This window comes from Lissotriton helveticus, chromosome 8 (assembly GCF_964261635.1).
Source record: "Lissotriton helveticus chromosome 8, aLisHel1.1, whole genome shotgun sequence".
NCBI classification, from domain to species: Eukaryota; Metazoa; Chordata; class Amphibia; order Caudata; family Salamandridae; genus Lissotriton; species Lissotriton helveticus.
Genome location: NC_136069.1, coordinates 250,070,209 through 250,094,438, shown reverse-complemented (window position 1 = coordinate 250,094,438; position 24,230 = coordinate 250,070,209). Strand labels below are relative to the sequence as shown.

At 39.2% G+C, this 24,230-nt stretch overlaps 3 long non-coding RNA genes across 3 annotated transcripts in view; 1 reads left to right on the top strand and 2 right to left on the bottom strand.

The window, feature by feature from the left end:
- LOC144771581 (uncharacterized) overlaps window positions 1-15,086 on the bottom strand; it is a 94,448-nt gene extending 79,362 nt beyond the window's left edge. The window contains exon 1 of the long non-coding RNA XR_013599368.1: window positions 15,052-15,086. This is a non-coding gene — a long non-coding RNA (uncharacterized LOC144771581). The remainder of the gene's footprint in view (window positions 1-15,051) is intronic.
- Window positions 15,087-16,881: 1,795 nt separating this feature from the next.
- LOC144771580 (uncharacterized) lies at window positions 16,882-17,827 on the bottom strand. Its single transcript, XR_013599367.1, has 6 exons — window positions 17,732-17,827; window positions 17,587-17,639; window positions 17,459-17,496; window positions 17,337-17,362; window positions 17,185-17,248; window positions 16,882-17,088 (listed from the first exon to the last, which is right to left on the bottom strand). It is a non-coding gene; the product is annotated as an uncharacterized LOC144771580 (long non-coding RNA).
- A 2,484-nt stretch (window positions 17,828-20,311) lies between these two features.
- LOC144771579 (uncharacterized) lies at window positions 20,312-21,257 on the top strand. Its single transcript, XR_013599366.1, has 6 exons — window positions 20,312-20,407; window positions 20,500-20,552; window positions 20,643-20,680; window positions 20,777-20,802; window positions 20,891-20,954; window positions 21,051-21,257. It is a non-coding gene; the product is annotated as an uncharacterized LOC144771579 (long non-coding RNA).
- Window positions 21,258-24,230: the final 2,973 nt, after the last annotated feature.

The following is a 24,230-nucleotide window of genomic DNA, read 5'->3' as shown; positions in this document are numbered from 1 at the left end:
TCATGATTTTTTGATGTTTTTGTTTTGTTTTCCTGAGTCTTTTCCGCTGTTTTCTCTGCCTGTCTCTTCTTCTTTTGGCTTCGGATTCCTCGGTCTCAACATCTGCCATCAATATAGTTGTAAAAAATGTAATTCATCTGAAATGGAGATGATTATTGTTACTGCTTTTTCACATGATCCTTTTGCTTGACCGGGCTCATTGTTTCAATTTCTGAGCTCAGTTTCAGTATCACCTAGACTGCTTTCCTGTTGCTTTCCAGTTGCTTTCGAAAGCGCTCAAGTCTGCTGACAAATGTAAACATTTGACCATGATCATAATCATATTTGTGCCAGGTAAACTTTTAGGCATATTTCCATATATACCAATAACATTGAATATTTAAATACAAACCATTTCAAGAAAAATAAAAAATTAAACAACATACATTCCTTACAATTTAATACAAATATTTTACACATTAAAAACATGAATAATGAATGATGATAAATATAATTTTAAATAAGCAAAAACATAATAATATAAATTGTAACAATATAAAATAAATTATAACATTTTACATTCAATACATATACTATTACCACTACAATGTATATAAAAGTAGGCAAAGTGTTGTACTAAGGATGTATAAAATGTATTACTCCCATGCAAAAGTAGAAAAATTGTTACCTCACACAGGGGTAAAATTTACTATTCCCACTCCAGTCAGTGCAACAAGAGGGAAAGCATTGGATACGGAGGGGTTAAGTTTGCAATCCCCACTCCAGTCAGTGGAACAGTAGGGAAAGTATTGGATTGCAGAGGGGTAAAGTTTATTTTTCCCACTCCAGTCAGTGTAGCAGTAGGGAAACTGTGGATTAAGGAAGGGTAAAATGTACTTTCCCCACTCCAATGAGTGCAACAGTAGGGAAAGTGTTGAAATGCGGATGGGTAAAATTCAGTATTCCTCCTCCAGTCTGCGCAACAGTAAGGAAAGTGTTGGCCTGTGGAGGGATTACATTTACTATTCCACCTCCAGGCAGTGCAACAGTAGGAAAAATGTGTTGGATTGCGGATGGGTAAAATTCACTATTCCCACTCCAGTCAGTGCCACAGTAGGGAAAGTGTTGCTGTGCAGAGGGGTAAAATGTACTCTTCCCACTCTAGTCAGTGCAACATTAGAAATAAACAAATCTTTAACATAATCTAATGAATTCAAACATATAGTAATCAAATAAAAATATAAATATGTAAAAAAAGAAATACAAATATATTTGGTATCAGAAAATAAATTAAATAAATACATATCATAAATTACTGCAATATTATTATAAATACAATTCAAAAACAGTTTTCGTTTAAATAAATGATTTTATGTAAAAATGATTTATTAACAAAAATATTAATTAAATGATTTTATTTTAGTTACTTCCCACCTTATACCCCTACAAAACTCACAATCAGCACCCAAAACTTAACTTTAATCAAATCATTTACACTATTAACATACATATTTATCAACAAATTAATTATCATTACTTAAAAATTATTTTCTGCTGAAATTAAACTTAACCAAAAATAATTATACTAGTTACATAATTAATTATCATCTTAATAATACATATAAATTAAGAACATATTATGATTTAATTAAAATTAATTTACTTCCCACCCTACACCCCTACAAAACCCACAACCCACACCTAAAATGTAAGTTAAAAAAAATGCAATTGCACAAATAACATATTTATTAAAATTATGTGTTAAGAATTTAAAACAAATTATGAATTAATTAGAATTAATTTGCTTCCCACTCTGTGCCCTTACAAACCCCAAAGCCCTCACCTTAAATCTTAAATAAAAAAATATTTACACACTCAACATAATCGATTATTAATTAATTTATAAATTGAATAAATAATAATAATTAACAACTAATTAATAATTAATTAAAATTACATTGCTTTCCATCATGTACCCTTTAAACCCCCCGACCTGCACTTAAAATGTAAGTAAAAAAAAATGTAGCGCACAATTAACATGAATAAAGATCAATTAATAAAATATAATTTATTAAAAATTAATTATTAATTTCTTATAATTAAATTACTTCACACTCTGTACCCCTATAAACCCACAACACGTTATGATACTAAAAATCATGAAAATTCATTACATTTAATTTAATAACTGCTAAAGATTTACCAACTATGGCCCTGATTATTATGTCAGGCGGACTTGGGTACGGCTGTGGTCGGAAGCATCCAATTCATTATGGCAGCTTGTGCATGGGGGAAAAGGCCTGCAGCACAAGCTGCCATTTTGAAATGGATGATTGTAAACATCACTGCAACGTGTGGGAGGCACCTCTCTGTGACTGCCATACGATGAAAGGATGCTTAGGGTAGCACCATAAGTTCCCCCAAGGCGCCATAGCTGAGTGCCAGTGGGGTCGTGGGCCATGCTTGGGGCCCAAAAGGAATTTTGCTGCAGCCTTTCCGTGTCAGAAAGGCTGACATGGAAAGGCTGTCTGTAAATTACATCATAAATTCGATGGCAAAGCCTCCATCAATAGGGGAATATGGTGTCTTTTCGACACACTGACAGGCTCCTTGAGCTTGTGGGAAGTGGTGCGTACCGTCCCTCCACAAAATGCAGTGGGTCATTGGTGTTGGACATAACATAAACAATAATTAAGCAAAAAAATTACATCATATATATTTAAAATGCATACTAAAATGCATAACAATAATTCAAAAACTATATTATTAACAACCATATTTTTGGAAACAATAATAACGACTTCGATATTTTAAAAATCAACATTACTTACCTAAAAAACGATATTCTTGACAATAATACTCTTACAGACAATATTTCCATATCACGATATTTTAGATACAATATTTTGGTAGGATGATATTTTTACTTTGATATTTTTTCTGAATACTAGCTGAGATGTATGATTGCAGATGCTCTGGCCTCGGTCACTGCCATTCTTCAGTCAGCAAATGTATCCTGCTTATAAGTTAACTAAACCAGATAATAGCAACTCATCTACAATTCTATAAGTGAAGTTTGCCTCTCATCCAGGTAATTAATTCACTGGCAGAGAGTGGCCTCAATCAACTTGGATAATGAGGATTGGATCGTGGTCTCCCCTCCTCATGCTAAGCTTAATCCAGGGTCATACTCTGAACAACTACTACCATAGTGTATTGATTGAAAGAAGACTTCTTAACAAGTTAACAGAGTATTCAGCTCAGAAAAACCTGCTGCCTCCCCTCCAAATTTTAAATCAGATCAAATGTGTTGTGGTATTGCAGGGCCTGGCCAATTTGGAAGTCACATAATCAGTTTAGTTCCAACCACCTACAAGCACTTCCTTCCTAACTTCTATAATGTACAAAGAAAACAAAATCTTCAAATTAAATGCATCTCCGATTGAATAAAACAAATTGATGAAATATTGAAAAAAGCCATTCCAATTGATGCGTACACTATGGCTACATCAGCAAGTCTTATTGTCACAGAACTTGGCTACTTATAACACAGAATCATCACAGTATTAACATAATCAAATAATCCATACTGACAAAATGTTAGTAATTTATTGGATAATGTGGGAATTCATGGAATGATGGTGTCTGCCCCTGTTATTGTGCTATTGTTGGCACAATGGTGGTAATTCTCTGCACATAGTGAGCTGCTATGGTGCGCTGGTGCCCCCACTTGATTAAGTGCTTCCCCTGGCCATGGAAAATTATCATTTTTCGTTTTGGGGAATTTACTTTTTTTTAAATTTGATTGGAAACTGTTTATATGTTCATAAACTTCATACCTATATACAAGCAATGCAAACAGACAATAGCATACTTTATTTTCAGAAGGTCCTCTGAAAAGCATTTAAGTGCTACTTGTACTATATACTAATTTCAAAATACTGGTTGCCATTATTCTAGTATTTTAGCAACCACTAAATATTTTTATGAACCAGCCCTTATTCCACGAAATGGAACTGTGCTTTAAAAGAAGAGCTGTCTTGTTTTTATAGTTTTGCGAAGAAGTTACTACCCTAGATTGGGTGTCTCATACTTTAATGGCCTATGACTACTATTTTGGTCCTAAATCATTGATACATGTGGATATATTATTTGCAAGTGACACCTACCACATGCCCCTGCTAAATTGTGATTCCTTATCCATTTGAAAACCCAATTTAGGAGTCTGAAAAAAGTTACTTTGAGAAAGTGGATAATTAGTTGAAGAGGATGGTAGTCCACGTCAAGTATTAATGGCACTATTCCTTCCTAGGTCAGTTAAGTCTTTAAATCAACGCTCAACCCTTGGTAGTTGTAGCACAGAGCAGGCAGAACTCACTGAAGAGAAATGTGCAAAGCATTTGTCAATGCTAAAGCAGTTAATAAATAGAAAACTCCACAAGATAAAACTTCCACTCCAATTTATAAAAAATAGAGAAACTTTTATTGAGCAGATAGACACAAAAATGACAAAAATCTGAAATAGGGAACTGCAGATCTGCTTTTTAAAATTTTAGATGTTTCTAGCACCAAAAAGCATACAAAGTGCCAATTGCGGTCATCTGGTCACGCTAGACGAGGTTAAAGTTGAAGGTTAAAGCCATAGTGATGGAGCACAGAACCGGTATAGGGACCTGGTTTGTCCAGGTGGAAAGTGTACCTTATAACGTAGTTTTTTTTCTGAAAAACGTTCTTGTCATTGAGGTCGGCAGTGGGTTGAATGAGGACTTGTCAACAGTGGCCAGCAGAAGAGGAGGAGCTTTGGTGGGAAGTCCGAGGCTCTCAACTTCAAAGGCAGGAACACTTTGTGCAGATGAAGTCAGAAGTTGGGGCCAAGAAAGGCATGATTGTGATCGGGTTGCTGATTGGCATTTGTCCCGGTGAATTCCTCTAGGCTCTGACTTAGAAACTTTTCTGGAAGTCGAAATTCTTTCTGTGGAGGAAAATCAGGAAGTTGAGTCCTGCAGTTTGACGTCAGTTGCTCTGGCTCAGCGGCGGTCCAATGGAAACCTCTGGTCTTTTTGCAGAAAGTTTGGAAAACATTTCTAATTGTCCTGTTAATTTTCTGATTGGGAGGACACTCTAACACCAGCCAAGGTTCCAGAACCTTTTGGGTATAAAGGACTCACTCTTAGAAGCAACCAGCAGTGTCTAGGACACATCCAGTTGGACTGGTCTGCTAGGCTCAGCAGAAACCTGGGCTTTTCACAGCGCTTTTGATTTCCTGGAGCTGAACAGGAGGTTAGACAACTAGCCATTGGAGTAAACTCTTCTGTCCTGTAAATAAGTGGGGAGCAAGTCCAGCCCTTGAGGTTTCTGTCCACATGTTCAGCAGCAGGTACAGATTTTCTTCTGTCTTCTACATCCAATAAATATTTTGAAGAGGGTTCTTAGGGGTGCTACATTTATGCCTGACAGTAGCTTGTGTGTGGTGAAACCTCCCTGTTGAATGGTAAAAATGTTCCCAAGAGCTACCCTACCCACTTTGACTTCATTTCCTGAAGAGCTGGTTCTAAAAAATCTAACAGTGCCATTGCTTGCCAAAATCCAACATGGCAGAACCTTCCTTCAACTGGTTAGAGTTCTGGGCTGTAGGGAAATGAAAAGAACTGCAGAACAGTACTAGAACATATACCCTACTGGCTTTGGTGCCACTCTGGCTACTTGGGCAATGGTAGACTTAGGTAGGAGTAACATCTGCCTGTGACAGAGGAACCCGTTCGCATCTTGTGCAGTTGGTGGGAACATCCTCAACACCATGCTGTCAGGAGGAGGTCAAACCTCATCCCAGCCAAGGCCCATTAGTAGCCTTTTCTGGGAGCCATTTAACAGTTCCCAGGAGGCTGCCAGGTGACTGATGGGGATTAACTCTGAAAAGGCTACAAGAGGCATGCAGGCTGGCAAACAGTGATTTTCTAAAGTCACTATTTCTGATTTAGTTAGACAATATTTGACCTTTGAATTAATTTGGAGTTTGTTAAACTATGAGAATTTGTGACTGACACATTTTTCCAGCTATTACCAGTTTGAAGGAAGTTATGTTTATTAAATGAACTAAGGTACCCCAGTCTTTCCAATGGCACTGACAGTCTTGCCACAGCAAAACATGGATTTGGGGCCTTTTATACTGTATAAGGTCATGCAAAAATCATTGAAAACATTTGTCTTACTTTTATATATTGTGCATCCTGTCTTGGGGCTGGTCAGGCCTACATCATATGTGGTTTACTACTATTGAAAAGGAAGGTTTGAGCCTGTTACTAGGATAATTTTTAAGTGGGTAAAATGGTGGTTTTAAAACTACCCTCTCGAGCTGCAGGAGCAAATCTGAAGCTATGCTTTACCTTTTTACTTTAGGAGTGGCACAATAGGTGAGCATTCCACTAGTGATATTTAACTTACAGTTGCTGGGTACACAGCTTTATACTAAGGACTTGTGAGTAAGTTAAATGTGCCAATTAGACCCACCACAAGAAATGTCTGATATTGAAAATAGCCCATGAAGGGGCTGCCCTGAAGTGCTAATGATACAATGACACAGGGGGATTTTTGCCGAAGGGAGAGCTGTGGACCCTATATAGCTATCAGCGGGCACGATGGGGAAAGAACAAATGTAAATGACATAAAGATATCCCTCTTCCTCTGGGTGGATTTTTGGGTGCACCCATGACCCGATGTGTTGATATATCTCTAGCTGTGGTCAAAGGTCAACTGAAGTCTGCCCGGATGTATGAATCAGAGATGTACATTGCAAAGACTAGATGAATGTATCCTATACTTAAACCGAAATGTCAAATGTTGTGTGTAATATGTAAAAGCCAATAAAATATGTTATAAAAAAAAAAGTGCCAATTAGGGATCAGTCAATTCTTCATGTTTTCAGGGGTCAGAGCACATACACTGGGCGCTGGACAAAAGCTCGGAAGTGTTCAGAGTCCTTACAGCAGCAATAAAATGTAGCACAAAGTGTGTTCGGGGAGGGATGAGCATGCTAAAAGGGCATTTTCATACATTTACCGACTTCTAAGATGGGTGTAGGATATGGCTAAAAAAATGCTCCTAATCAGAGCGTTTGCGGATGTAAAAATGCTTTGTACGGCTGGCTCTGAGTTCTACTTCTTGGAGTTGAAAATAAATAATTAACTAAGTTGGTACACAGATTAAAACACCATGGTCATGATTATGAGTGTGCCAGAGTGTTCCAAACACTGTACAAATCCTTGTTTATGAAGGGGTTGAAATTCTCATTATGAAAAGTTTCCAGAACCTGGTAACTATCGGGTTTAAATAGTTTGCACCCTTTGTTAAATTTAGGCAGGCCAAATCTGCCGGTGTCCAACAGAGGAAATGGGTACTGAATTTACAAGTGCCTTCGGCTTTTGGTGTAGTAAACACCAAACTCTGTGTTATTCTTCAAAAACTTGGCACAGGATTAGTTCATCACATCTGATACTTTTTGCAGCACAGCGAGCCAGATTTTATCAGGTACGATGAACAGCACCCAGCCTTCCGGATCGCTTCAAATATAGGAATGAAGTAGGGATTAATAGTGGAAACAATTGAAATGTAAGTGGTGAGGCTGGAAAATGATATCTTCCCAATTGCGCCATAACCGCTTTAAAGACAAGCGGTAGGCACATTTTTATCTAAGAATGATGTACTCTTGCCAGGCAGAAGGTTCTGTATTTATCACACTTAGCAACACAGAATTACAATGAAAAGTGTAGAAAACAAAACCCTGAAGTCTCCTAGCCTCAATCACTGAAGGTGCTGGGACGTGACGTCAGGTCTTTCTGGGACAGTGTCTATACTTCTCCAAGTTGAATGGTTTGACCTGGAGTAGCCTGACATTATCTCTCACACAGCAGCATGAAAGATATTCGCTTTGAAGAAAAACTAGCTGCAGTATCCACAATAAAGGTACTGTATAAACACTGGCAAGCAGAATGTAAGATTATATGCTATATTTATTTCTCGGCAGGACTAGCAATGAAAAAGCCCACCAGACATCGTTTCCCTTGTATGGGGAACTATTTAGTTTAGAGATATAGGGCTTGTTGGACAAGAAGCATTTTTTACATGCAGCATTATCAATTACTTCTTAAGGCCCAGTTTACTATGCGTATGCCTGTGTACCTGATTTGTGTTGTGTGTGTTATTTTTAAAACGAATATGAATATTTTCGTGGTATAAACATAATTTAGAAATGATTTGCACTGTGTCTGTTGTTTGGCTTTTTTATTGGTGTTTACGCCATTAAAGCGTTTGTGTGCGAAAGTAATAAGATATATACCTCAGAACATACACCTGAATGTTTTTGCTATGCTAGCCAGTCAGCACGTTCAGGGTCAGGAAGAAAAATAGTAATTGCTCCAGGCAAAACTGAATTTTGCCTCTGCGAGTGCTCTTAGTACCCTGAAGAAAAGGCAGCAATGTATTGCTCTTACTACGTCGTGCCAATGGACTTGCGTGGCTTGGTAAATCTGATTTAAGGATTGCGTTTCCCTTGCATCACCAAGGGCAGTGCAATCCAATGATAAATCTGTCTCTTTGTGTCTTTCCATTGGTTTATCTTATATACATCAAGTGTTGTGAAAAGATTTATAAACTGTGCAATGAAGGACGGTTTTCACTGTTTCAAATGAGTTGTCCAAAGGTTCAGGAAAGCACATTTGGGAAGATGATTTATTCTTTAAAATTATTATTGTTTATTTTTTAACTAGCAAGAGAAAAGGGTTTACTGTACAGCTGGGCTTGGAAGTTTGATTTCCATTGTTATGTTTAATTTTGCTGTGACCTAACCAGGGACAGAGGCCTCCCTTGCTCTTGTCAGGTGAGCATCCAGTCTACCATGTCAGAAGACGCTTTGGCTTCCACTCCACCCACCTGACAGTGGACCGTCTGTCCTCTTTAGAGATCCTCTGATGACTGCTGCACTTTCTTTCTCAGTCATGATGACATCTTCCTGCGATGTATCCTGCAGGGAACTGACTTCTTCCAGAGTCTCTCTAAGTCATTCAGGTTCAGATCTAAATTTTCTCCTCTACCGACAGACAAATTGAATAAGACTGCGGTCTCTGAGGGCAGTGTGATTGTTCCATGAGTAAAGGGGTTACTCTCACACCACATTTTGTTCCAGGTTCTTGGGTCATGGAAGGACTTCCATGTCTCACACCTCTCATCAAACCCTCTTTCTCAACCTGGCCCTGAGTTGAACATATTCCATTAAATATTAAAAATGATATATCCCTTTACTTCTTGCCATACCCATATTCCCTTCATGGAAGGTGGATGCGGTATATCATCAGAGAAATTGCAAAGAAAAATGTAATTGAAGTGAAGTTATGGTTTCTTCTTTCATAACATTGAGAAAGTAGAATTACGTGTTGCTGGGCTATAACACCATTACTTTACAACTATGCCAATGTTCGTGCATGTGAAAGGGCCATTTCTAGTCATTCTGGAACTTTTCTATAGACACAGTCTGATGGGTCTTTTAAGCATCATGAAAGTGTGAAGGCGAGACAGTCATTAATGCACGGTCATGTTAGAAACAACACTTACCGATACATAATAACCAAAGAACAATGTAAGAAGGTTAGTTCAGTTTATTACAAAGCCAAAAATAACTGAACATAACCACACTTCAGCACGAGGGTATAGAAAAACAGAGGAACCATCATAAAGAGAAATCGATGCCTCCACTTCAGATGGTGCAATATTGGCATACCTATTAGCTCGAGAAGGAGAAGACATTCAATCAATAAGGCAGAGTCCAAGGGGCATATTAGCAAAACCTCGTTAAAATTATCACAGTTTTAGCGGCAGGAAACTGCCGCTAAAACGGCGATAATTGGCTTGCTAATATGCGTTATAGAATTCCAATAGAAGTCCAGGTTAGATGTCCTGCACATCTAACCTGGGCTTCTATTGGAATTCTATAACGCATATTAGCAAGCCAATTATCGCCGTTTTAGCTGCAGTTTCCTGCCGCCTAAACAGCAAATTTTAACAAGGTTCATGCTAATATGCCCCCAAGTTATCCTGCATCGAGGGCTGATGAATGCAGAACTTCTAAATTTATCCCTACTTTATCGCTATAGTGACATCCCTACGATAATGAGTAAGCACCCTGCAACAGGAGGAGAGGTGTCAGTCGTAGATTCTTCCTAAGAAGTCTCTCCTCAATTGAGATAGGGCATGCAGCGTAAGCCACCATCACAAGAGGAAGCGCTTGGTTCTCTCTACACATATTTATGATGCACCCCTACAAACGTTTATATTAACCCAAGGAACACATTCTAGTATGTCTGCTACATTTTATGTATTTCTAATGCACCAATGCCATTTTTTTAGTGTTGTACAATTGAACACTTTCATCACTGTATAGTAACCATACAGCATGAATTTCAGAAAGTAATGGAGTCAACTTTTGTTTGTGTCTTCTGTGTCTCTTCTTCAGGGACTTTCACAGCCTTTCTTGTGAGAAGATCCTGACATCTGCTCAAGTCGTTCTTTAGCATAGCTCAAAGGTTCTTGTCTCCATTCACTTGTTTTGAGAACAAAACTGCATAAAACTATGTTCAGAATGTATGGATTTTAGCTTTATACGCTCAAACTGATTGATGTGGGAAGCTCTGGTCTGTGAAAGCGGCAATTGTTGTGCATTGTTTTGCTTGCATACTGCCTATTTTTCTATTAAACACATGGTCGACTTTCAAGCTTCCCAAATGGTTGTGTGTTTTTTACAGCCCTGAACATATGCTTGAAATGCCACTGAAATTCCATTAAAAACAGAGCAAACGTGCAGCTAAGGTTAGGGAATCAAATTTAAAAACACCTGAAATCAGCCAGCTGTGGTTAGCTTCACAAAAGATAACTTCTCCTTCTGCCATGAAAACCATAACACCAGTGACATGATGAGATGTCATTAGATACAATACTTGTATTAAAGGTTTTAATTTCTACTTCTGTGCTAGAATCCTGCCTTATCACATATATACTGCGCAATTCAGTTAATATTACATTGTATTGCATTGCAGTGTTTTCCACTTTTCACTTTTGGACTTTAATTAAGGTATTCCTTATCTCTCCCAAGTTATTCTTAACTCTAACTCTGGCTATTTTTCTGTTATCATACAATGTTTTTATTCATTTCTTTTTTCTTTTCTTTTGTGTTTAATGCCATGTAAGCAGAGGAGACTTGGGAGCTGGGGATCTGGTTTCGCGCCTAGGTGCTGGCTCAACATCCCGTGTTTCTGGGCAAATCACTCAGGGCCTGATTACCACTTTGGCAATGTGACAGTGGGCCACCACGCCAACGCCCTGCTGCCACACTACCAAAGCCGACCGCCCACCAGGTTAGGAGTTTTCTCCTGGTCGCTGGGTGGTGCTTTGGCGGTCCCAGGCAATGAGCCTTAGAAAGGCACTGCAATGGGAATGCCAAAGCACGTTTCTGCATGGACTGACATGAACAATGTTGTGTATTTCGTTTCGTGCAGGATCATGGGGTGCATACAGACAGGGGGCACACCCTTTGCCCCTCTACATGCACTCCGAGCACTGAGGCATTAGGAGGCCCTGAGGGCCACCTTAGTTTCCTGAAAGCCACCCTTTCATTGTTGGCTCACCGACATTAAAAGGAGGGCAGTGAGGAAACTTATAATATGCTTGCCAGTGCAGCAACTACACTCCTAGCATATTTTGGCCTCTGACCGCTGTGCAACGGAATCAATGATTCCAGTGGTAGCAGCAGTCATGTGGCGGTCCCGCTGCAGTTGTCATAATATGGTAGGTGGACTGCCAACACGGATTCAGCGATCCCATGGACCGGCAAACTCACAATTAGGCCCTTGATCGCTCCCATTTCCATGGACAGCGCCTGGATACCCTCAAGGGTTATACCTTTTGCTATATAACTCTACATATTATTAACAATGATCAAGAGTAAATGTTCTGAAATAGCCTCTCAGCAGTGTCTGAGCGCGGTCCTGATGAATATACTAACTTTTAAGCCATGTTCTGTTCCTTTCTCCTTGTACACTTTTGAGGCAACATAATCGCAATTATAGCTGCACTCCTAGTTACAACATAGTCCCAATTCAATCATACAATTATACATGTGCTATAATCATTTTTGAGTGTAGTTACTGACAGCTAGGTTTAGCTGTCTGCCAGAGCATATGTCGTGTATACTCTTAAGGTGTACTTTGTGTCACCCCCCCCCCCTTTAGTCATTGCTTGTTTGTAATGTTTTTTCATTTTATTTTATCTGTTCAGGAGAGGATCGTGCAGTTATACATATTGCAGTGGTTTCTTGAAAACTGAACTTGTTTTCAGGATGACATATGCAATAAAAGTAGGTATTACCTGAACAATGCGGTATTTAAAGTTTTTTTTTCAAATTATGTCATACCAAGGGCTGCTCTAAGAATATAAGTTAGCTGTCCATCCATGTTGCTCTCACCTTATAAAATGCCATTTGAGGTTAATGGAAAAGAAGAAAATAGCACCATTATGTGAACCGACCAACGTCATCATAGGTCTGCAATTTTATCCAGGCATTTCTGTTTTCTAGTCAGTGCATGTGTGGGGCTACTCAAAGAAATACAGCAAGGGACTGGGTGCTTGTGCCATAAGGAAGCCTTATAAAATACACCACAACACCAAAGGGGATTTAGAAACGGTTGGTTGCATTCTGAATACAGGTTCACTGAGTCACTTCTAAAAAGATAAAAATGTATTGGTGTTATTTTGTTTCCTATGTTGATGTCATACATGCTCCAATCCAGTTATTTCACATTGCAAATGCATAGTTCAGCACCATGCACACCGTGAAGAAGTTGTTTTCAATATTACAGTGACCAAAAACGTATTGAAACTTAAGTAACTCCACCTCGTCCAATTGCTTATTCATTAAGCCTTTATTTGTACAATGATTGTAGACCTCTATATGTTCTGTGCCCTTTCAATGTTTAGGAATGCATAACCCCTTCAACACTGCCCAAAAAGTACAAGTGAACTCACAAAAAGACAGAATAGAACTTCCTCTTCCTTCTGATGGCTGTAACGGTAAACTCGTCATCCTATTGGTAAGACCCTGGTATTAATATAGTATGGCAAGTCCATAAGCTACAACCACACTTGGTACATCTACCAAAACTTTAGATACACCATTTAGCACAAGAAATGCTTGCTGTTTTTCTGTTCAATAAATATTAACTGTTAAATTCAGGATTGTGCAAGAGCAATGTTGGGATGCATATATTACTAAATATATCAATTTATATCTACACTATTGACCGCTCACATTTTCCACTTTCTCTCTGTTCTGTATTAGGGTTCTGAGAGCTATATTCTAAATTCAGTACCTCAGGAGGTATTGTTTAGCCCTTTCCTTCCCTAGGAGTACTGTCTGATCTTTTATTAAATGTGTTATGAAGGCACTGGGCAGAAAATATAGATTGCACAGACAGCTTAAGTTCGTTCCTTACAAGTTTGGTTTCTAGGCACTGTGCTGTTTTAGAAACAATACAATATGTGAGACAAAAATAAAGTAGATTGAATATTTTTCTTTTGTGAGTTTTCTGAATAAACAGGGCACCTCTGTTGATGGCCTGTGGTCTGCACCCTTTCTGCTGATGTCAGGGGCGCACCCAGCATGCCCACCACAATGGCAGGAAGGCATGCTGTGCACTTCCATGCACAGAATGGTAGGCACGGCACGGTGCCTGCCATGCTGTGCATGGAACTGCTGGGGGGTACCATAGGAACCCCCATGTGCACCCCCCACCCCCCTACCCCGGAATCCATGGGGGCCTGCATCGGGCCCCCCAAAGCAGACTCTGCATGCCGTTCTGTCAAAGCCCATTGTAATATGGCTGGTGGTGTCTGATAGACACCGCCACCATATGAACCCTTTCCCGCCCCAGTTGCAAGTCGACCGGGGCGGAAAAGCGGCGAACGGTCTTTCCGTCCGCCGCGGACCCCCCAGCCATACTAATATGGTGGGGGATCATTCCGGCACGAATGGCGGGCGGATCGCCCCCGCCAGGCCGGCAGTGGCTACCGCCGGCCTCGTAGGGGCGATCCGCCCGCCATCCTAATGGGCTCCCTAGTAGCGACCTTTGGTACTGCATATTTGAGCAGTTGGCTGCATAAATGGGAAAGAGCAGATAATGGAGGTTATGTTGGAGAACTATGAAGAGCGACGTAGTGTCATCGGAGCACAAATAATGTAATTTATATATGAAAAAAATATTAACACATGTGGCATTTTTGTTCATTTTTCGCAATCCAAATGTGTCAGTGTTACTATGCGGTTGTGCAAATATGGGTATATATTGAACATTTGTGAGTTGTGGTCAAAATCTCAACAGCTAATTATTATTGACTAATAATGGTGCATGTGATAAGATTCACTAGTCACAGCGTAACATGCCTCTTATTCTTCAAAGCACTGATGCACATCTTGTCTCACACTCAAGATTTTAAGTGCAAATCTGATCAAGCATTCCAGATAAATGTGAGATGGTACAAATCTGAACATATACTAAGAATGACTTAGTGATTTAAACTGCTCAGTCTGAACCGTAGGAATAAACATGCAGTTACAGTTAAAATTGTTGACTGATGGTGCAAATCGAAACCTGCACTAAGTATAAGTGAGTGACCAGCCAAATCTAAACAGGCATAAGGAAAGTAATTATTGACATTTTGTGGGCATTCTTCATATGAAGGTGCTCTCTCCTGCATAATGCTTGCATTGGCATTATAGTGGTAATACTCCATATATTGTATGCAATCGTGCCACAATGTTGCACACCCTTGATGTAATGCTTGCATTGCCATGATGCTGGTAATTCTTTATGTATATTGTGGGCATTTTGGTGTGATTATTCCATCCTCTTGGATGATGTTTCTAATAGGATAATATTACTGATTCTATTCATTTAATAATATTTTTACTACTGCTGTCTGATAACTTACCCTGTAAGATTGGTTTAACCTAATTGCATCCATTCCTTCACTCACTTGATAATCCAGTTGTGCACCCACCAATTCCTCCAGTCATCCATCAGTGCACTCACATATTCAACCAGTCTTCCGTCAATAAAGGCAGCCTGCATGATATTTAACAGCAGATCATGTAGAAATTAGGGTTGAACATGTCCTTACAGTGAAATATCCCCAAAACAATCTTCACTGTAAGAAGGCTGGCTGCTACCATAGGAAACCATTTGGCTACATTGTTACATTTATTAAAAACTATATTCATATTGTTAGCAGCTAGAATAACACTTCCTCCACTTATTTATTCACAGTTTGAAATCCTCTTTAATATCAAGGTTGGATTCAAAAATACATTGGGGGAAATGGCACTTTTAAAAAGTTGGCATTTCCCTGCCTAAAGTTTCTGTCGCCTTTCTGTGAGTGGCCAGCTACTTGGGTTGGGGATGTCTCTCCCACTGCCTTGATTGCACTTCAAAGGAACTCCAGCACTCACAAAGGAATATACCAGATCTGCCCTTGCCTTTGTTTCACTAGCCAGGTTGGACTCAAACTCAGGGGAAAGGGAGGAATTGACCAGAACCAGTTTTAGGGTTAGACAAAGAAGTGCTCTCAGCCACAGACTGTCAATGGGCATAAAAGTGCCAGCCCCAGAGCCTGAAGGAGAGCATGGCCCTGGACCTCAATGGCGGCAAGACCATGTGCTGCTGGAAGGACAATCCCCCTGCTGAACTAAGGACTCTGTCTGCAGCTAACCCTCAGGACTAGCTGGGCCTCTCCAGTGCCAGTGATGCTGACCCCCTTACACCTTGAGAACTGGTTGGGGATAGACCTGGACTTCTGTGCCCCAGCTGGAGGAGAGGAGCAACAGGAGCCAGGCAAAGAAGAAAGCAGATGCAGGACAGCTGCTCAAACTGCTCCAGGTGGCTATGCCTTACCACCACATGTGAAATGAGCCCAGGATTGTAGACATTAGTCCTTCAAGGCCCAAGGTGTGCATCTTTAAAGGATTTTTATCTTTGACCCCCTACATGGAAAAATGAGCATATAGCACTCGGCTACATCATAGCTTCAAATCCTCCAGGGAGGGCCAAGCCCTCTGGGTGCATGCAACTGTGATCGTGTTATTAACGGGTAAAGGGCTTTGCATGGGGCTCCTCACCGGAAGCTCATATGGCCCGTGATCTTACCCCCTAGGGTCCTGCATGATGATCAGATCCTGATGGCCCCATCCCTCTGGAAAATCAGAGGAAACTTCTTACTGCGCTGGGGACAAGAGGCCCTCCACCACAAGTTTCTCTTTCTTGTGATGGCCCTAGGAGGGATGGGGCACCACCAACGATAACACACTTAACCTGGGGGGCTTCAACCCCCCCGCCCCAAGTATTTGGCAAGTGACCTTAAGTTTCTGGGGTCAGTAAATCCACGGCCCCCAGTCTACTTATTAATGAATTTAAGCACTCCCAGAGCTCGAACTTTTGCTCCTTGGCTCTAGAGTGCAGAGACTGCTGGAGGTTGGTCTCAGGGCTGCTTTTTATGTGTTCTAAAGTGAAACAAGAAAGACTCAGACACATATTAATTTGATTTTAAATGCCGTATTGAAAATATATTGTTGACAGTGTTTTTGACAAACACTGTAATGCTTTATTGGTAATAATGATTGCATGAAAACATGGCTATTAGTTTCAGTGATATGATGGTGAATATTGTTCTGAGACTGAGGTGATTCCTTGACTAAGCCAATAGGCTTTCCTTCTATTGTAATGTGGTGACCCTATAACAAAGAATGTATATGGCCTGGTACAATCAATCACCAGGACTCTAGTACGCACTACAAAAAATAATAAATTCTCCTATATTCTGTTTAATTTATTTTTCATCAAAATTTTTAGCTCATGAGAATATCACATTTAAATTTTATATTTATACATTTTTACTTGCAAAATCAGTAATTATTTCATTATTGCAACATTGTGAACATTATCAAATATACATTTTCCAACGCAAAATACAGATCAAAAACCCAATGCATTTCGGGGCTTTGGCCCCTTCGTCGGGGGTCTGTTTGAAAAAGACACAAACAAGGAAAATCTGTTACTTTAGTTGCTTACGGAAATATTTCAATTAACAAACTTCGTTTACTCAACTGGTTCTTACCAAGAGTACGTGGGAATTATAAGATTCTTTATTAACTTGCTCTAATTGCTTGGCAGTGTTCTACCTGAAAAGAAATTTTGACGTGATTCAAAAGAGGGAAACTTATTATTTCCAAAAATAACTGCGTAGTGAGGGAAACGAAATCTTATTACCTGTAGTTTTATGCACACTAAATTATCTGCAACAAAAAGAGAGCGAATATGATATAAAACCATTCTTTAGGTGGACCCAGATTAAATGTAACACGTATTGAAACTACAAGTTATATGCTCACCTGCAGGTTATTAAAGTCTCGCATGTGTGAACAAAGACCTGAATGGAACAAAAATTGCCCATAAGTATAATGCTATGTTTACAAATATTAGCGAGTTGTTGAACAAACGATGCAACGCGTTTTTTTACCTGCGAGCCTTGTGAGTTAGACTTCGGTCTCGCCGTGGTCTCAATTCACGTTACTGTGAATATAAAGGATAATTCTGTTGTAAAAATTGTCACTCCTGCGTAACAGGACGCTAAATATATACGACATGCCCTCCAAAGAGCTTACCGTTCAACTTGAATGATTTCGGTTTGCACGAACAACCATCACCTAGCTTGCCGACTGGAAACTCAGCGGTAAACAAGAGTCCTTTCTTTATTGTTACTGTCATGCTACTGAATGCGTAGACATAGACAGAGGATATGAAAAAGCGGTCGCCATTAAACAATTTTTACTCGATGGTTGAACACTGCCGATACTAGAGATGTTATCTAAAAGATGGTATATTTAAAGCGGAGCTACGCTTTTTATGTTAAGATATCCTTTAGTTCGAATCAAATTTGTGTTATTTGAATTATTTAGTTTTTAGTGGATACGATAAGTTTATCGTACTTTTTAAATCTGGGTAATCATTTATTTATTAGATTATTACTATTTTCAACTAAGACTTGCTCGTTATTAATAAAATGATAGCTATTTGAATCCTATTGATAATAGGCCTATTGTGAAGCTAAATCACCATCAAGTTACACTGGAGAATATATACACATGAAATTTCCACTTTCTGCTTTATCCTCTTAACAAATGATAAACAATCATGCCTGCCTGTTTACAAACTATGTAACCATCCACTCTGTGTGATGTGTGTACCTGCCTATTTACAATTGGACTAGAAGCTATGGAGTGGGCTCTACTCAGAACAAATAAACCAGAAGAGCTAAAAATGTTGCTATTACAACTATTGCAATTTTGTCTTCTAAACAGTTACTTTTTTTGGGAGGATGAATACTACATCCAGCTTACAGGCACGGCAATGGGATTTCCGGGGGCATGTATATATGCCAACATCTATATGGCGAAGTTCGAACTTGATTACATTCTTGAAGATCCCTCTTGGCAACAAGGCATAGTATACTATAGACGCTACATTGACGACATATTTATAATATGGAATCGTCCAACTTCCGAACTATTGCAGAATATCAACAGTTTGAACCTAGTTGATTCAAGAATCCAGTTCACGCACAGTATAAGTACAACATCATTACCATTTCTGGATGTTCTTGTCGAAATCAAAAATGATTCTATCCAAACAAAACTGCATAAGAAAGCAACGGACAAAAACACAGCACTGCTGTATGGTAGCTTCCATCCAGGAAATCTGATAAACAACCTTCCTGTATCGCAGTTTATGAGGATCAAAAGATTATCTTCAAACAAAGAACAATGTGAAAAAAGTTTGGAAGAGCAGAAACAGAGATACCTTGATAGAGGATATCCCCAAAAATTATTGGAGGCACATCTGGAAAAGATTAAAACAATACCAAGGACGGAACTTTTGAAAAAGAAATCAAAGGCAGCGAATACAAGAATGGTCTTCGTGTCAAAATATTCGACTGCTTCCAGAGATATAAAGGAAGTGATCCTAAAAAGATGGGAGATTTTACTAGCAGAAAAGGACTTTGGTACACTATTTGTGGATAGGCCACTATTCGCCTATAAAAGAGCCCAAAATCTGAAGGAGCTTCTCAGTAAGCCAACGAGAGAAATTTCACAACAACAGGTGGTCTTCAAAGGCACAACTTGGTGCTTCAACTGTAAAAATTGTAATAATGTCATACCAGGAAACATCTTATTACATCCACGTACTGGTGAAAAAATAACACTTAGGCATACAACCAATTGTGATTCTGAACACGTGGTTTACTCCATCAAATGCCCGTGTGGGCTATTATATATTGGAAAGACCGACAGGAAACTGAAACTGAGACTTTCTGAACATAAAAGTCGAATTCGCAACAAAAACCATACTTCGCCGTTGGCGAAACATTGGATAGAAAAATGCCACTCTATAGCTCAATTCCGATTTCAAATCATTGAGTTAGTACCACAGAGACTAGGTATAGACAATGCTAAAATTCTTCTTCAGAGAGAAGCTTTCTGGATACGAAAATTGCAGACACTGATCCCATATGGGTTAAATGATAAGATGGAGATGGCATGTTTTCTTTGAGTGTTCAACGCACTTCTGGGGGTTCAAACACACAGTGATATGCACATACACAACACCACTCATACCACCAGACATGTGGTCAGATAAGGTTTTATTATCAGGACGAGTGTAATTCTTAAAAAACCATCCCCATAAATTGTAAATAGGCAGGTACACACATCACACAGAGCGGATGGTTACATAGTTTGTAAACAGCAGGCATGATTGTTTATCATTTGTTAAGAGGATAAAGCAGAAAGTGGAAATTTCATGTGTATATATTCTCCAGTGTAACTTGATGGTGATTTAGCTTCACAATAGGCCTATTATCAATAGGATTCAAATAGCTATCATTTTATTAATAACGAGCAAGTCTTAGTTGAAAATAGTAATAATCTAATAAATAAATGATTACCCAGATTTAAAAAGTACGATAAACTTATCGTAACCACTAAAAACTAAATAATTCGAATAACACAAATTTGATTCGAACTAAAGGATATCTTAACATAAAAAGCGTAGCTCCGCTTTAAATATACCATCTTTTAGATAACATCCCTAGTATCGGAAGTGTTCAACCATCGAGTAAAAATTGTTTAATGGCGACCGCTTTTTCACATCCTCTGTCTATGTCTACACATTCAGTAGCATGACAGTAACAATAAAGAAAGGACTCTTGTTTACCGCTGAGTTTCCAGTCGGCAAGCTAGGTGATGGTTGTTCGTGCAAACCGAAATCATTCAAGTTGAACGGTAAGCTCTTTGGAGGGCATGTCGTATATATTTAGCGTCCTGTTACGCAGGAGTGACAATTTTTACAACAGAATTATCCTTTATATTCACAGTAACGTGAATTGAGACCACGGCGAGACCGAAGTCTAACTCACAAGGCTCGCAGGTAAAAAAACGCGTCGCATCGTTTGTTCAACAACTCGCTAATATTTGTAAACATAGCATTATACTTATGGGCAATTTTTGTTCCATTCAGGTCTTTGTTCACACATGCGAGACTTTAATAACCTGCAGGTGAGCATATAACATGTAGTTTCAATACGTGTTACATTTAATCTGGGTCCACCTAAAGAATGGTTTTATATCATATTCGCTCTCTTTCTGTTGCAGATAATTTAGTGTGCATAAAACTACAGGTAATAAGATTTCGTTTCCCTCACTACGCAGTTATTTTTGGAAATAATAAGTTTCCCTCTTTTGAATCACGTCAACATTTCTTTTCAGGTAGAACACTGCCAAGCAATTAGAGCAAGTTAATAAAGAATCTTATAATTCCCACGTACTCTTGGTAAGAACCAGTTGAGTAAACGAAGTTTGTTAATTTAAATATTTCCGTAAGCAACTAAAGTAACAGATTTTCCTTGTTTGTGTCTTTTTCAAACAGACCCCCGACGAAAGGGCCAAAGCCCCGAAATGCATTGGGTTTTTGATCTGTATTTTGCGTTGGAAAATGTATATTTGATAATGTTCACAATGTTGCAATAATGAAATAATTACCGATTTTGCAAGTAAAAATGTATAAATATAAAATGTAAATGTGATATTCTCATGAGCTAAAAATTTTGCTGAAAAATAAATTAAACAGAATATAGGAGAATTTATTATTTTTTGTAGTGCGTACTAGAGTCCTGGTGATTGATTGTACCAGGCCATATACATTCTTCACACTAGTGGGCAGGCACTAATCTAGTACAGCACACGTATCGAAACAATATTTCGAAAAACAAGTTGAAACTGAGTGCAGCACCCTTTTTCATTCATTATTTATCGACCCTATAACAAAGCCATTAGCCTTGCCTCATATTATAATGTGATGTTCAATCTAATATCGGTGAGGTGGGAGAGTCTGTGAATTTGGAGATGATGGCCCATTAGGGGTCAAATGTGATTTCAGAATGTTACCAAAGATAATTCCCTCTAAGTGATGTTTATATTTATAAATTATTGTGCAGTATTTATTAGTGGGTGTGTAATGGATGCGACTTTCCTTTTTCAAACAAAAAGCCTGAATGGACAGTCTTTTATTGAGTGTTACTATTACCTGCCAGAGGTGGTGATTACTATCCCACACTACCTGCCTTGGCGATGGACTGCTCTGCTTCGTTATCCCAAGAGAGTTAATTTAAGTGCTACAGTGAGATGATTGGTTCCCAGTGAGGAGACAATATTGGGCCTAGTGCTTGTGCACGTGTCACATCCGGCACAACTATTAACACACTTTTTTACGCAATCATGGGCTTGTTGGTTGAGTTGGGAGTTAACTCTGCTCAAGCAAGAGCCACAATCCCTGTAAGGGTGAACAACAAGGGCCATATGTATCAAGCAAATTAGCATTCGCAAAGGCCGAAATTCGGACTTTGCGAATGCTAATTTGCTAAATGGTATATATGAAACATTTTTGCAGCAAAATAAGGAATCGCAAAATGTGCCATTCCTTATTTTGCGATTGCACTTAGGGATTCGCAAATTTTGCGATTCCTTAAATGCAATGTATCAAAGAAAAATTAATGCAAAAATGCCCATAAGGATTCGCAAATTACCACCAACTTCTAGTTGGTGGTAAGTTGCGAATTCTTTTAAAAAAGCAATTTATTTAAAATCCAAAGGTGCCATATGACGCTCATACATGCCCTTAGGGCATGTATCTGCGCCATATGCCCACACATGTCATTTTCAGGGGTGCAGCAGGGTGTTCTTGTGACACCCCTGCACCCTTGAAAATATTCCTAAATTGCGATTAACAAATTGCTAATTGCAAATTTCCCCTTCATTCCTATGGGCCTCCTGGCCCATAGAAATGAATGGGAAATTTGCGATTAGCAATTTGCTAATCGCAATTTCGGATTGTTAAGGAATCGCTAAAAAGTAGCGATTTCCTACATACATACCATTTTGCGATTTCTAAATAGCGATTCCTTAAAAATCGCTATTTAGAAATCGCAAATGGTGATGATGATACATATGGCCCCAAGTCACTAAATTAACCTCCCTGGCACAAAATCTGTTAGGCACAACTTAGAGGGAATGAGTAATAATAATCCACATTTGTAAAGCGCGAACAATCACCCGTAAGGGTCTCTAGATGCTGGGGGCCATCGGGAAGATTATGCAAGTTATTGCCCAGAGTCACATGGTGCTGGGCTAACCTGCCGCCGGAGCCGGGGATCAAACCGTGATCCCCAGATTCCAGCGTCAGTCGCCCTGGCCGCAGCGCCACACCTCCTCCTATTATGCAGTGCACAAATAATAATAAAGTGAAAACACGACACGAGAAAAATCAATTTAGAAAAATAGAGCACATTTGAATAAATAATTTGACACCCACATGACAAAAATGTAATCAGAAGAACCGGAGTTATGAATGTTTACATTTTAGGATAAAAACTAGTGCCTAAAAGATCCAAGCACCATCCGCAGACATCTAGTTGTGACCGGGTCAAAGTAGAAAAATATTGCCGACCGGGATGGAGTGCAGGTCTGATAGAAGAAGTGGATTGGGCCTGGTTGGCACCTACCTTTTGACTTGGAAGAAATTTCATAGAAAAATGTCTCAGAAGGTAAAGTTCAGCAGGGAAGGCTATAGGCGATGTCTGAGGTGGAGGCCTCGCCGCTAAGCCACATGGAATACATAATTACAGTTTCCTAGACACCAAATATGAGACCTAAGTAAATTAAATATGCCAATTAGGTTGTAAATCAATGTTATCATGTGTTAGGGAGTGAGCAGATACACTTTAGCATTGGTTAGCAGTGGTGAAGTGCACAGAGTCCTATGACCAGCAAAAAGGAATCCAGAAAAATAGGAAGGTGAAGGCAAAAGGTTTAGGAGAAGACCACTTGTTGGACTTGGTCCTGTCTGCAATGTCACCCCTTGTCTTTTTACATTCCTTCTCCTATTTGTTTGCTGATTTAGTCTTTGCTGGCTATAGGACCCTGTGCACTTTACCACTGCTAACCAGAGCTTAAGGGCTTGTGTTAATTCCATAAATGATGGTAACATTGGCTTACACCCAATTGGCATATTTAATTTGCTTGTAAGGGCCTAGCAAGGTGTTACTGCATGGGCCTAGGATCTTTAAATTAAATTCTACTAGTGGGCCTGCAGCACTGATTGTACCTCCGACATAAGTAACCCTTTAAACATGTTTCAGGTCTGCCATTGCAGAGTATGTGTGTGCTGTTTGAAACTGCCATTTCAACCTGGTAACGTAAGTCCTTTGCCAGGCCCAAATCATCCTTTTTAATACATATAGGTCAACCTTAGGGAAGGCCCTGGGCAGCCCAGATGGCAGGGAGCAATGTATTCAAAAAGTTGAGCATGTACTTTTAAGTTTTACATGTCCTGGTATTGAATAACTCTTACATTCATTTTTCACTACTGCAAGGACTACCTCTCCCATATGATACCATTAGAGCTGCCTTATTACATTTTGTTAGGGTAATTTCCAAATGGGAATAGATGCCCAGTTCATGTTTGGTGTATCTGGTATCACAATTTAGAATCCCAACTTATGGTCGAATTTTTTATTGTAATTCGGAAAATGACACTTTTAGAAAGTCGCCA